Here is a 14,980-nt window from a genome sequence, read left to right as displayed (position 1 = left end):
TTGTTTCTCCAAATTCCAACATGATACAAGTAGTCTGAAAATGTATTTGTGTTCATCTTCAAGCAGTCTATCATAAACAAAAGAAATTTCTGAGGAAGCAACATTTTATAAACATTTTTGTCCAGTGTAATCCAAGTTGTTTTGTGTGTTGAAGAATACCATCCTTACAGACGTGGCTTAGGAACTCAAGATCTGGAAAAATCAGGGTAGAGATTGTTAGACTGGGGTCATAGAACCACAGAGCGAGACAGTATGGAAACAGCCCATTCAGCCACTGAGTCCGCACCGACTATCTACACTGAACCTAACCTAGCCCATTTTATTCTCTACCTTTCACCTCAGATTATTCTACCGCTCACTCACATATTCCAGGGGACAATTTAAAGCAGTTTATTAACCCACCAATCCTCATATCTTTGTGATCTGGGAAGTAAGCAGGAAACCCACTCCGTCACAGAGAGAACATGGAAACTCCATTGAGCCTGGGTCTCTAAAGTGATGATGGAAAAGCTTTATTGTTGGCTAAATGATTAAAGTAACCATCGTTTAAATTTGTATTTATTGCAACATTATCGGAAAAAAGGATTTCTGACTTGAAGTCCAGCGTCATGTGATTGTATAATGTTGCATCTGTTTTCTGATTGGTGAAGTGTTGCTGTGTAACCAATAGCAGGAGTGGGGGTTGGGGAACTTTGAGACAGGTGGTATGATGGAAGCTCCAGGAAGATGTGGAGGCAGGGCTTGGTGAACACAATGCCCAAGAGCCCAGTTGAAACAGCACAAGCCATGTTGGTAAGTGGTAAAGTCATGTCTCTGAAGAAGGACTGGACCAGATTGAATCCTGGAGAAAACTAGAGAGGGAAGATGCTGGAGTCTGGAGCAACACTCATTGATGGAGGAGCCCGGAAGGTCAGGCAGAATCTATGGAGGGAAATGGATAGTCAATGCTTCTGATCGACTATCCATTAAACTGGTCTAATTCAATCCAGGGATGCTGCTTGAGATCCTCAGATGTTTTGTGTGTAGCTCCAGATGGAATTGTGTTACTCTTTTGCGGTACAGATGTGCAAGGCCATCATGGAAATAATATAAATGATTTTTAGAAATAACAATTTGTTCTGGCAAATTCAAAGTAGGAAGATCTCCAACATCATTACGGTGGTGTTGACAGGATCCAAAAATGTGTAAAGATTGTCACTTTCAAAGATAAATTGGATTACAAAGACTCACAGGAACTAACACCATTGAAGACAGCAGACATGTTGAAGAGCACTGTATGAACAAAGAAGAACTATATTCTTTTAACGACAAATATTAGCCAGATGTCTTGAAATGAATTGTTCAAAGTTCCCTGAAATAGAGGTAATATCGACCTCCATTTGTGTGACACCTTTCACCACATCCTCAAACACTGACGAAGTACTTTGGAAGTGCAGTCACTGCCACCCAATCGCTGCAGCCAATTTGTGCCCAACAAGATCCCACAAGCTGATCATTACCAAGAGATGTATGGAATTCATTGCCACAGAGGGCGGTGAAGACAAGTCACTTAAATTAAGGCAGAAATTGACAGGCTCTTGATTGGGAAGGGGGTTAAGGGTTATGGAGTGAAGGCAGGAGGATGGTAGAGGATGCTCAAAGAGCTGAATGGGTTAATTCTTCTATATCTTATGGTCGTTTGTTGTTATTATCTAACCCACGTTTCTCAGAATCAGACGGAAGCAGGTTTATTATCACTGACATATTTTATGAAATGTATTGGCTTTTGCAGCAGCAGTACAATACAAAGACATAAAATTACTCTAAATTACAAAAACCAATAGTGCAAAAGACGAATAACAAGGTAGTGTTCATGGGTTCATAGGCCATTCAGAAATTTGATGTTGGTGGGGCAGAAGCTGTTCCTGAAACATTGAGAGTGCATCCTGTACCTCCTCCTTGATGGTAGTAATGAGAAAGAGGAATGTCCTGAATGGTGAGGGTCTTTAATAATGATGCCACCTTCTTGAGACGTCACCTCTTGCAGGTGTCCTTGCTAGTGGGGAGGATTGTGACCATGATGGAGCTGGCTTAGTCTACAACCAGAATCAGGTTTAGTCTCACAGGCTTATGTTGTGAATTCATTGTCTTTGTGGCAGCCGCACAATGCAATACATAATAATAGAAAAAAATGTGAATTACAGTATTAGATATAAAATAGTAAAATTAAATAAGTAGTGCAAAAATCAAAATAGAAAAGTAGTTAGTGTTCATGTGGTCAATGTCCATTCAGAAATCGGATGGCAGAGGGGAAGAGACTGTTCCTGAATCATTGTGTGTGTGCCTTTAAGCTTCTGTACCTTCTTCCTGATGGTAACAATGAAAATAAGGCACGACCTGGATGATGAGGGTCCGTAATGATGGACGGCGCCTTTTTGAGGGATCGCTGCCTGAAGACGTCCTGGATACTACAGAGGCTGGTGCACATGATGGAGCTAACTAAGTTTACAACCTGCTGCAGATTTTTCCATCCTGTGTAGTGCCCCCACCACCACCCCCCATACTAGACTGTGGTGCAGCTAGTTAGAATACTCTCCACAGTACATACGTAGAAATTTGCAAGTGTCTTTGGTGACAAACCCAATCTGCTCAAACTCCTAAAGAAATATAGCCACTGTCATGCCTTCTTTGTAAATGCATTGATATATTGGGACCAGGTTAGGTCCTCAGAGATACTGATATCCTCTATGAGGACTGGTGTGTGTTCCCTCATCTTCCCCTTTCTGAAGTCCACATCAGTTCTTTGGTCTTATTAACAATGAGTGCAATATTGTTGCTGCAACACCACTTAACTAACTGATATATCTCGATCCTGTACACTTGCTCGTCACCACTTGAAATCCTGCCAACAATAGTTGTATCATCAGCAAAAGTATTTGATGGCATTTGAGCAGTGCCTAGCCACACAATCGTGAATGTAGAGTAAAGCAGTGTGCTAAGCACACATCCCAGTGACACGCCAATGTTGATTGGAGATGGTTTCAAGGTGGAGATGTTTCTTACAATCCACACAGATTGTGGTCTTCTGGTTAGGAAGTCGAGGATCCATTTGCAGAGGGAGGTAAAGTCCCAGATTCTGGAGCTTTTCGATCAGAATTGTTGGAATGATAGTCAATAAGCAGAATTCATCTGCCTGAGCCCTGAGCTCTGAAATTCTCTCCAAAATCTCCTCAACCTCTCTCTGTCCTTAAATCCATGGCTTTGGGTGCACCTTCTGCCACCTGCCCTTCTGTCACTCAGTTTTGTTGGTGGTCCTGTGCGATAGGATGAAGTGTCTTTGCCGCATTAAACTGGTTAGGCAAGTGAAGTTTGTTGTTGTTGTGCTGGAGGATACAGAAGGATGGGCCTCCATTGAGCTCAGAGGATTGATCTGCAGCACCACTGTCACAGTGGTCAGAATTCAGTCAGTGTCCTGGAGACATAAGTAAGAAGGTTGTTCAGATTCAGATTCAGTTTATTGTCATTTAGAAACCACAAACGCAATGCAGTTAAAAAAAAATGAGACAACGTTCCGCCAGAATGATATCACAAAAGCATATGACAAAACAGACTACGCTAGAAAATCCACACAACGTTTGGCAATCCCCAATCCAGAGTCTGGAGAGGCTGCTGCGTATTAATATCGCGCTACCGTCTTAGCGTGTTCCCCGGAAAGGAGCTCCAAATCCATAAGACAAACAAGACCAAAAACTAAAGCTACAAGAAAGCCAGCACACACCGAAAGCGACCTGACCGCAGCAGACTCCGAGTCTGTCGAACCTCCGAGCCGACGACCACCCCCTCTGGCACAGCTTCTCCGAGCACCATCCTCTACCATCCGAGCGTATTAAGAGTGTATTAAGATTTGTTCTGCAAATCCCAGGAAATCTTTATCCAGCAGCTGCCCAGCCACATTCTTGTACTAGAATACGAACAGCTCATTCTTTCAAATCTGTAACTTTGCCAATTACAGCGTGCTGCTGCTGACCTGTATATCTAAGGGAGCAGATTCTGCAGACTGACAATAGCTCTAAAGGTCCTGAGGAGGATCTAGTTCTAACAATGCTATGCTAACTGTCGTGACTAATTCACAACCTGTAGTTCTGCTGGTTCTACTCAGTTGAAGGACCAATTAGAGATCTTGACTCCAGAGACTGCACTTGATGGCACCTGGAGCAAATCAGCAGGAGGCAGAGCGGGTGGACAGTCCACGTTTCTGTTCGAGATCCTTCATCGGGTTGCTATGCTGTCTCACCCATTGAGCTCCTCCAGCAGCTCATATTTTTGTTGTGGATCTCCACATGTGGATGTCTAGGAGATAACATCGCTTATCTGTGGACCCCACCTCAAACACTCTGGTGAAGTGGAATGTCCCCATCTCAGTTTGACTCCACTGGGCTGCAATGAACTTCGATCCCTATCTCTGACTCTGATCCAAGGCTGTATATTTGCCTGACTCCCTCCTCCCACTGCTCAGCTGGAACCCCAGACCAGTTGCCCCCACAGTCAACTGTTCAATTATGTTCCCAACAACTTCCCATCTCCTGCCCTCTGTAAGCTTCACTCCTTCCAACCTCGGGTCCTAATCAGACTGTCTCGGTCACTCTGCCTGGCAAAATCACCCTTGTTCTCAGACCCTTCTCCTGCCTTGTTCTCAAGCCCCACAGCCTCTCCTCAACCCGCATCTCTCAAAGATGTGACCCCCCCCCCCCCCACCTTAGTCCTGGCCTTCAGAGTTCTCTCGATGTCAATCACTCCCCCACAGGTAGTCATGTCTTCATCTGCCCAAACCCTGATCAGCTGTGAAATTCCCTTTATAAACCACCTCTTCCTTCCTTTCTCTCTCTCTCTCTCTCTCTCTCTCTCTCTCTCTCTCTCTCTCTCTCTCTCTCTCTCTCTCTCTCTCTCTCTCTCTCTCTCTCTCTCATCTCTCTCTCTCTCTCTCTCTCTCTCTCTCTCTCTCTCTCTCTCCTCTCTCTCTCTCTCTCTCTCTCTCTCTCTCTCTCACACACACACACACACACACACTTCCCATTCTTCCCACCACTTTCTCTTCTTTGCCCTTTCTTCTTTGCTGTGTCTCCCTCCCTCCCTCTCTTCCCACACCCTCCTCTTTCCTCTCAAGAGCTAGGGGACATAGCCTCAAGGTTCAGGGGAGTAGATTTAGGACGGAGATGAGAAGGAACTGCTTTTCCCAGAGAGTGGTGAATCTGTGGAATTCTCTGCCTAATGAACCAGTGGAGGCTACTTCAGTAAATATATTTAAGACAAGGTTGGATAGTTTTTTGCATAGTAGGGGAATTAAAGGTGATGGGGAAAAGGCAGGTAGGCGGAGATGAGTCCATGGCCAGATCAGCCATGATCTTATCGAATGATGGAGTAGGCTTGACAGGCCAGTTGGCCTACTCCTGCCCCTATTTATTATGTTCTTCTGTTCCTTTTCTCTCTCTGTCTCTCCCCTCTCTCTCTCTCTCTCACCTCTTCCCCTCACTCTCTGTCTCTTATCCTCTCCTTCCACTCTCCACCATCTCCTCTCTCTCCTTTAAAACCCTCCTAAAATTTCACCCTCAGTGACCACTTTACTAAGTGCAAGAGGTGTGTGGTGTCCTGTTGTTGTAGCCCATTGATTTCAAGGACCAATGCAATCTACATTCGGAGATGTTTTCTGCACACCACTCTTGTAACGTGTGGTTATTTGGGTTATTGTCACCCTCCTGTCTGCCTGAACCAGTCTGGTCACTCTCCTCTCACCTCTCTGATTAATAAGGTATTTTTGCACACAGAACTGCCAGTCGCTGGATGTTTTTTTTTTGTTTATCTCACCATTCTCTGTAAATTCTAGAGACTGTTGTGCATGAAATCCCTGGAAATCAGCAGTTTCTGAGATATTCAGACCACCCCGTCAGGCACCAACAATCATTCCACAGTCAAAATCATTTCAATCCCCATTCTGACATTTGGTCTGAGCAACAACTGAACCTCCTGACCATGTCTGCATGCTTTTATACATTGAGTTGCTGCCTCCTGATTGGCTGATCAGATATTTGCTTTAACAAGCAGGTGTACAGGTGTACCTAATAAAGTGTCCACTGAGTGTATCTGGGCACCAAGCTGAATCTCTCCTGTGGCGTCTGGGTGTCCCATTCTGTCTGACTCCCGTTTTTGTAAAGCTTCACTTTGTAAAGTTGCACAATATAAATTCGAATTGTTCTCAGTGAGTTAGAGATGCTTCTTCACAAGGACTGCCAAGTATACTTTTTACATAAGACTCTTTTCCCTGATGGTACGGGGAATGAGGCAGTGCAATTTAATGCTCGATTTTTAATTATGATTTATTGCTTCTTGCATCTTTTGCTACCTGGAGAATTAACTTGAAAGCAGGGAATAATCTGTACTCATTAACTTCAGTTTGGTTTGTGACTGCAGATTATTTATCAGCAGTGAAAGTTGATTTATGTAGATTAAAAAGTTTGAGAACTGGCACCATGCCTGTTATTTCTGTCCCCCAAGAACCCAACTGCCTCAAGTGTACCCATCCCCTATCTACACGACGCACTGCGGCAATGCGCCCAAATATCGCCACCAAAAACTGTCAAACCCGCGGCCACCCAGAAGGACTAGGGCACCAGCTACAAGGGAACACCACTGCATGTGTCTTCCTCTCCAAGGTACATGCTGTTACGCTGGACCAAGTAGTTGAACTTGCTCCCCAACAACCCTTCATCCCACGGCCTATACCAAATGAACTGCCACATTTATACAGCGCCTGTTGTAGTCTCCTGGCATTGTGAAGCCAGTGAAGTTTGAAGTGAATGCAGTGCTGGAGCGTAGAAAATGTTTCACCCCGTTAGTCACAGCAAGTTCCCATAGACTTTACTGAGCACACAATAAAATATATTGTTTTGCACACATTTCATACAGATCATTTCTTTACACAGTGCATTGAGGTAGTACAAGGGAAAACCAATAACAAAATGCAGGTTATAGAATTACAGGAACAGGGAAACTCTACAATGGGGGTAGAGAGAATAAGATTCAAAGGCCACGACGAGGTCGAGTGTCAGGTCAAGGATCCATCTACTGTACTAGGGAACTATTTAATAGTCAGGGTCAAAGCTGACCTTGAGACATGCTTTCAGTCTTTTGTATCTTCTGGCCAGTGGGAGGGTGGGGGAAAGGGAGTATCCAGGATGGGCGGGATCTGCTTCACTGAGGCAGTGAGAAGTGAGGACAGAGTCTATGGAGGGGAGGCCGCTCCCCGTGATGTGGTGTAAAACACGGCACGGTACAGAAACAAGTCCTTCAGCCCACAATGCCAAATTAAACTCTCCTCTTCTGCACGTACATAATCCACACCCTTCTATTCCCCATATGTTCGCCTGTGTACCTAATGATATTTTCGACAGCTTTATCATACCTGCCTCCAGCACCACCCCTGGCACCCACCACACTCTGTAAAAAACTTGCCCCGCACATCTCCTTTAAACGTTCCCACTCTCACCTTAAATGCTTGCCCTCTAGTATTAAACATTTCGACCCTGGTAGAAAAGATACCGGCTGTCCACCCCATCTATAACTCTCATAATCCTATAAATATCTGACAGGTCTCCCCTCAGTTTCTGCCAGTCCAGAGAAAACATCCCAAGTTTGTCCAGCACAAAGCACGTGCCTTCTGATCCAGGCTCCGTGCTGGTGAACCTCTTCTGCACGCTCTCCAAAGCTTCCACATCCGTTCTGTAATGGGATGGCTAGAATTACACATAATACTCCATGTGCGGTCTAACCAAAGTTTTATACTGCTGCAACATGTTAGCAGAGTTCATTATGGCATAAAACTTGGTCAGCAGAGTGAGAACCCTGAAATGAAAGCAGAAAATGTGAAAAGCACTCTGCAGATTAGAAATATCTGTGGAGAGAGTTATAAGGTCAATATTTCAGGTAAATGTTTTCTCTTTTTCTCTCTCTCTGCTTCTATCTGTCTTTCAATCTATCTATCTATCTATCTATCTATCTATCTATCTATCTCTATGGCTTTCTCTCTCTTAATCTCGTTCTCTTTCCCCATCTCTCTCATTCTATTTCTATCACTACCTCTATCTTTCTCTATCTCTCTCTTCCTTCTCTTTCTTTCTCTTCCCATCTCTATCTCTTCCAATCTATCCCTCTCTTCCTCTTTCTCTCTCTCTCTTTCTCTATCTCTCTTTGTATCTCTCTCTTTCTCTTCCTCTCTCCATTTCTTGGCAGCCCACCCCCACACCCAATGCAAATACACAGACGCTGCTTGACCAGATGAATATTTCTGACATTTATCTTTATTGTTTTGGCTTAAGTATACTTAAGGCAGAGGTCAAATGCTTCTTGATTAGTAAAAGTGTCAAAGGATACAGGGAGAAGGCAGGAGAATAGGATTGAGAGGGATAATAAATCGACCATGATAGAATGGCAAAGTAGAATAGATGGGCCAAATTGCTTAATTTTGCTCTGACTGTGGTGCTAGAAATTTTTTGAATGCTGTAGAATTTTCTATATTTCTGCATAAATATGACCTAAAATGTGATTAGATATTCATGTAAGTCCTAAAACTAGATACAAAGAATCCAATCATATAAATAACACAAAAACATTATACTTGTTCATTTATTTATTGAGAAAAATGATCCAATATTACGTGTATTTGTTGGAAAAGGAATGTGAACCTTTGCTTTCAGTAGTTATGACCCCTTTGCACAGTAATAACTTCAATCAAACATTTCTGGTAACTGTTGATCAATCCTGCACACTAGCTTGGAGGAACTTTAGACCATTCCTCCTTACAAAACTGCTTCAGCTCTGGGATGTCGGTGGGCTTCCTTGCATGAACTGCTTGCTTCAGGTCCTCCCACAACATTTCTATAGGATTAAGGACAGGACTTTGACTCAGTCATTCCAAAACACGAATTTTCTTCTTTTTAAACCATTCTGTTGTTGACTTACTCTTGTCTTTCAGATCATTGTTTTGATGCATTATCTAACTACTATTAAGCTTCAAGTGATGGACTCCTACCCTGACATTCTTCTGTAAAATATCTTGATACAATTTGAATACATTGTTCCCTCAACAATTACAAGCTGTCCAGGCCCTGTGGCAGCAAAGCAGCCCCAAACCATGATGCTTCTTCCACCATGCTTCACAGTTGGGATGAGGTTGTAATGTTGGTATGCAGTGTCCTCTATCTTCCACACATAGCAATGTGCATTTCGACCAAAACAGTTCAACTTTTGTCTCAGCTGTCCACAGAACATTGTCCCAGGAGCACTGTAGAACATCTGTAGAACATCTGTAGAACATCCAGGTGATCTTTTGCAAACTTGAGACATGCAACAATGTTTTTTTTGTTGGAGAGCAGTGGTTTCCTCTGTGGTGTTCTTCCATGTACGCCATTCTTGATCAATGTTTTTCTTATAGTTGGCACATGAATAGAGACTTTAGCAAGTTCTAGAGAACTCTCAGGTCTTTGTTGTTACCCTTGGCTTCTTTGTCACCTCCTTCAGCATTGCGCGTTTTGCTCGTGGTATAATCTTTGCACAATGCACACTCCGAGGGAGAGTGGCAACGATACTGAGTCTCCTCCATTCATAAACAATTTCTCTTACTGTCGACTGATGAGCACTTAGGTCTTTAGAAACTCTTTGCAGCCTTTTCCAGCTTTATGCATCTCTACAATTCTTCCAAGGTCCTCTGAAAGTTGTTTTGATCAAGGCATTGTGTACATAAACAGATCTTACCTGAGAAGAGCAGGCTCTGTCAGTAACCCGACTTTGTGTGTCTTTTTTATGGGCAGGGCACCTCTCCAACCCAAACATCCAATCTCATCTCATTAATGGGAACACCTGACTCCAAAAAGCATTTGTAGAAGGCATTACCCCAGAGGTTCACATGCCTTTTCCAACAAATATATGTAATATTGGATCATTTTTCTCAGTAAATAAATGAACAAGTAACGCAAACACGAAGAAATCTGCAGATGCTGGAAAATCAAGCAACACACACGAAATGCTGGTGGAACGCCAGGTAGACTGCCTGGCCTGCTGCGTTCCAAATGAACAAGTAAAATGTTTTTGTGTTATTTATTTATTTCATTGGGTTCTCTTTATCCAGTTTAAGGACTTCTGATCATATTTTAGGTCATATTTATGCAGAAATAGAGAAAATACTACAGGGTTCAAAAAAGTTCTTGAACCACTGTGTACCTTATGATCTTATTCCCAGCATCTATTCTCATCACTAAGCAGGCATCCCCTACAGTGTAGCACCCCTCAGTGCATACCAGAGAGAGACAGTGTAGATATTCGTGCATGTGTCTCTGTGTAGGACTTGGGCCTTGTACCTTCTGGTTCAGAGGTGGAATTGTTATATGCCAAGCAACAGCAAACCGTTCCTGCACAACATCCACATGCACAACACCTGTGGTCACTTGTGTTTCAATTACCTGCCCTATCGGAACCTTCCTGCAGTGTGTTTGTGTGCATGTGGGGGGGGGAGGGGGATTGTGTCTGTTGCCTTGTTTTCTCGAGCTAGCAGTGTGACCATTCTCAGAATAAAGCTGATCATGAGGCAGATTAGTACAGGAATGGGAAGCTCACGTCACAGTTGAAATGCAGTGGGATGGTGTTGACACCTTCATCATCACTGGCACTCGCTCATTATGACCAAAAATAGAAGAACAACTTGTTAAGAGTGTTCTTTAATGAATGTGGGTGTCGCTGGACAGGGCTTACTGCCCTTGAGAAGGTGAAGGTGAGCTGCCTCCTTGAACTGTATGTGGGTCCAAATGCTGAGGGCAAGGAGGTGAAAAGCTTCAAATTCCTGGAGTAAGCATCATCAGCAGCAAATCTAGTCCAGCCACATAGACATTATGGCTGAAAAAGCTCTCCTCTTCCTGAGGAGAACTTCAGCGTGTCCCCTTCAACCCAGACCAATTGTTATCAATGCGCCATAGAAAGCATCCTATCTGGATGAATTATGGCTTGATATGGCAACAGCTCTGCCAGTGACCACAAGAAACTGCAGAGAATTGTTCATCACAGGAATCAGCCTCCCCTCTGTGGACTATGTCCACACCACATGCTGCCTCAGCAAAGTAGCCAACATGACCCAAGACCCCATATGCACCCTGGACTTCCTCTCTGCTCCCTTCTCCTATTGGGCTCGAGATTAAACAATTCTGAAAGCATGTACCACCAGTCTTAAGGACACCTTCTGACCTATTGTCTGAAGACTGTTGCAAGGTCTCCTATAACAATAATATGGACTGTTGACCTCACACTTCACCTTGTCATGGCATTTCAATCATATTGTTGACCACCATTGCAATTTCTCTGTAACTGCAACACAATATTTTCCATTCTGTTATTGTTTTTCCCTTGTACTATCCCAATAAAACAATATATGGCACCATACTTGCAAAAATAATAAACTAATATGCATTTACAAGTGCACACGAGTGAATCTGCAGATGCTGGAAATAAATAAAAACACAAAATGCTGGCAGAACTCAGCAGGCCAGACAGCATCTATGGGAGGAGGTAGTGACAACGTTTCGGGCCGGAACCCTTCATCAGGAGTGAAGTAACATGGGATGGTGGAGAGGAGATAAGAAGTGGGGGGAGGGATGAAGTAGAGAGCTGGGAAGTGATAGGCTGGAGGCAAATGGGGTAGGGGGAAGGTGGAGAATTATGGGAAATAAAAGAGAAAGGTAGGGCTGGGGGGAGATTATAGTGAGGGGGTAAAAAAGAGAGAGAAAGAGAACCAGACTGAAATAATAGATAGGGATGGGGGTAAGGGGGGGCAGGGGTATCAACGGAGGTCTGTGAGTTGGATGTTCATGCCGGCAGGAAGGAGGCTACCTAGGCGGGAGATAAGGTATTGCTCCATCGACCTGCGCACAGCCTCATCTTGACGGTAGAGGAGGCCATGGACAGACATGTCGGAGTGGGAGTGGTCTGTGGAATTGAAGTGTGTGGCCACAGAGAGATCCCGCCACTGCTGGAGGACCGAGCGCCGGTGTTCGGTGAAACGGTCTCCCAGTCTGCGGCGGGTCTCCCCAGTGTATAAATGGCCACATCGGGAGCACCAGATACAGTATATCACCCCAGTTGACTCGCAGGTGAAGTGGTGCCTCACCTGAAAGGACTGTCTGGGGCCTGGGATGGTGGTGAGGGAAGAAGTGTTTACAAGTGATCAGGTTATAGGAAGCTGAATGGTGAGTTTGGACATTAAATGCTGGGGAGCCTTACTGTGGATGTGTAAGGCATTCACCAGCTGATATCTGGAGTACTTTAATAACTTTGGCCCCTCTACATAAAAAAGATGATATTTAATCCAAAGCAACTTCAAAGAGACTGGCAAGGATAAGACATATAAGCAAGGAAGGGTTAAACTACTCACTGAAGTTGGAGGTGATCTCAAAAAGCTGTAAAACTCTTAGGGAGCTAGACAAGGTAAGCGTTGAGAGAATGTTTTCTCTGATAGCGGAGTTCAGATCTGGAGGGGGTGCTCTCAGAATAAGGAAGCACCTGCTGAACACTGCTATGGAGAAGAGTTCCTCCTGTCGGGGGTTGTGAGCCTTTTGGACTCTGTGCCAAAGGATGTGTGGGGGAAGGCTAAGATAGAAAGTTTTCCAAACAGGAATCAAGGCTTATGGAAAAAGGGTGGGGAAAGTGGATGAGGAATGTTGGATTAGCCAGGATCCTACTTAACAATAGAATAGGCTCAAGGAGCAGAATGGTCTTTAATACCATTTTCTGTGTTCTTATAGTATGGTCATTATCTTAGAGGTTGCTTGGTGTATTCAGAGAGCAAATCCTCCCTCGTGGATATTAGTGAACTAGATGGGTTTAGCCACATGATGGCAGTTTCATGCAGATTTCTTTGAAAGGTTCACTCATTTAGTTGTTGACATCTCAGAGACAGGGCAAAGCAGAGGCTGATCAGACCCTTCCCGTGCAGTCCTCCTTCAGTACTGCCTCTCCTGCAGTGCAATGCCCTCTCAGTACCATCCCCCCCCCACAGTGTGACCCTCCCTCAGTACCACCCCCCCCACAGTGTGACCCTCCCTCAGTACCATCCCTCCCACAGTGTGACTCTCCCTCAGTACCACCCCCCCACAGTGTGACTCTCCCTCAGTACCACCCCCCCCCCACACAGTGTGACCCTCCCTCAGTACCACCCTCCCACAGTGTGACTCTCCCTCAGTACCACCCCCCACAGTGTGACTCTCCCTCAGTACCACCCCCCCCCCACAGTGTGACCCTCCCTCAGTACCACCCGTCCCACAGTGTGACTCTCCCTCAGTACCACCCCCCCACACAGTGTGACCCTCCCTCAGTACCAACCTCCCACAGTGTGACTCTCCCTCAGTACCAACCTCCCACAGTGTGACCCTCCCTTAGTACCACCCCCCACAGTGTGACCCTCCCTCAGTACCACCCTCCCACACTGTGATATTCCCTCAGTACCACCCCCCTCACAGTGTGACCCTCCCTCAGTACCGCCCTCCCACACTGTGACACTCCCTCAGTACCACCCTCCCACACTGTGACATTCCCTCAGTACCACCCCCCCCACAGTGTGACTCTCCCTCAGCACCATCCCTCACAGTGTGACCCTCCCTCAGTACCACCCTCCCACAGTGTGACACTCCCTCAGTACCACCCTCCCACACTGTGACATTCCCTCAGTACCACCCCCCCCCACAGTGTGACTCTCCCTCAGCACCATCCCTCACAGTGTGACCCTCCCTCAGTACCGCCCTCCCACAGTGTGACCCTCCCTCAGTACCACCTCTCCCACAGTGTGACCCTCCCTCAGTACCACCCCTCCCACAGTGTGACTCTCCCTCAGTACCACCCCTCCCACAGTGTGACACTCCCACTGCCACCAGTACTAAATCTGGAGACCCACAGCAGGTCAGTCAGCATTTGTGGAAAGAGAAGCAGAGTTTCCTGACAGAACCCTCCATCAGTACTTTTCAGTCAGGGGTATTCAACCCTGTTCCCCTCTCCCCGGCTGCTGTCTAACCTGATGAGTTTTCGCAGTGTTTTCTGTTTTCTGTTGCATATACCTGACAATTTGGAGACCTCAGCACCCTCCACCCTGCCCTCCAGCAGTGCCATGGTCCCTTGACACAGCCCCTCTCCTTTCAGTGTCTCTGCCTTCCCTGGTGGCTCCGTCATTGCAGACTGTGGGATTTATTCCACTCCTCTTCTGCTGTGGTAGGACCTGGGCTCCTCATCCCAGAACAAAATCACTGTTCTATCATGTGCCAAGGCAGCTGTGAGTCCAAGCTCTCAGCTTCTAAGCCAATGCTTCCAATTTTATTCAACATTACCTTTAAAGCAGATCACTGCGAAGTGAATGTAAACATGGTATCTTTGTACGCGAGGAATTCCTTTCCATATGCAGTATCCTCATTAGTGTGTTGTCCTGCCTGTTATAGCATTAGTGCAGTGCCTGGCTAGGTCAGTGACAACCCCTCTCGGAGTGCCTGCCAGAGAGTTGCCCATTCATGGCAAACTAATCTCGTCTGTTTATTTCAAATATAAATCTGGTGTTTAGTATGTTTTGCACAAGATTTCCACATTTCTCTAATTCTGGTCTCTCACCCTCCAGCACTGATTGCAGAGCCTACAGCTGCAGATGGCCTAGTTTTTGAGATGCTTCTCCAGACCTCTCTGACGCTTCTAGCCCCTCACTTCCCCTTCTGACAGAGTTACTGGTTACCTGCTCTGGTGCTGAACAGCAACGACAGGGCTCAGAGCAATGACTCTTGTTTTTGACATGAGGTAGCTGTGGATTTGAACAGCACCTGGACATCCTGTGGATAGTTCTGTTCTTCCTATCTCAACGAGAGTGAAAGGGCAAAACCAAGATTTGCACCATTTGTACCAGGACTACAAGATATAACAGACTAGTGGGGTTTGA

The 14,980-nt window shown here is 45.4% G+C and overlaps 1 protein-coding gene across 2 annotated transcripts in view; it reads left to right on the top strand.

The window, feature by feature from the left end:
- fgf14 (fibroblast growth factor 14) overlaps window positions 1-14,980 on the top strand; it is a 462,435-nt gene that overhangs the window by 403,233 nt on the left and 44,222 nt on the right. The window lies entirely within an intron of this gene.

Source organism: Hemitrygon akajei, chromosome 2 (assembly GCF_048418815.1).
Source record: "Hemitrygon akajei chromosome 2, sHemAka1.3, whole genome shotgun sequence".
NCBI lineage: Eukaryota > Metazoa > Chordata > Chondrichthyes > Myliobatiformes > Dasyatidae > Hemitrygon > Hemitrygon akajei.
Note: the sequence above shows the minus strand (reverse complement) of the source record. Positions and strands in the feature narration are given on the sequence as shown.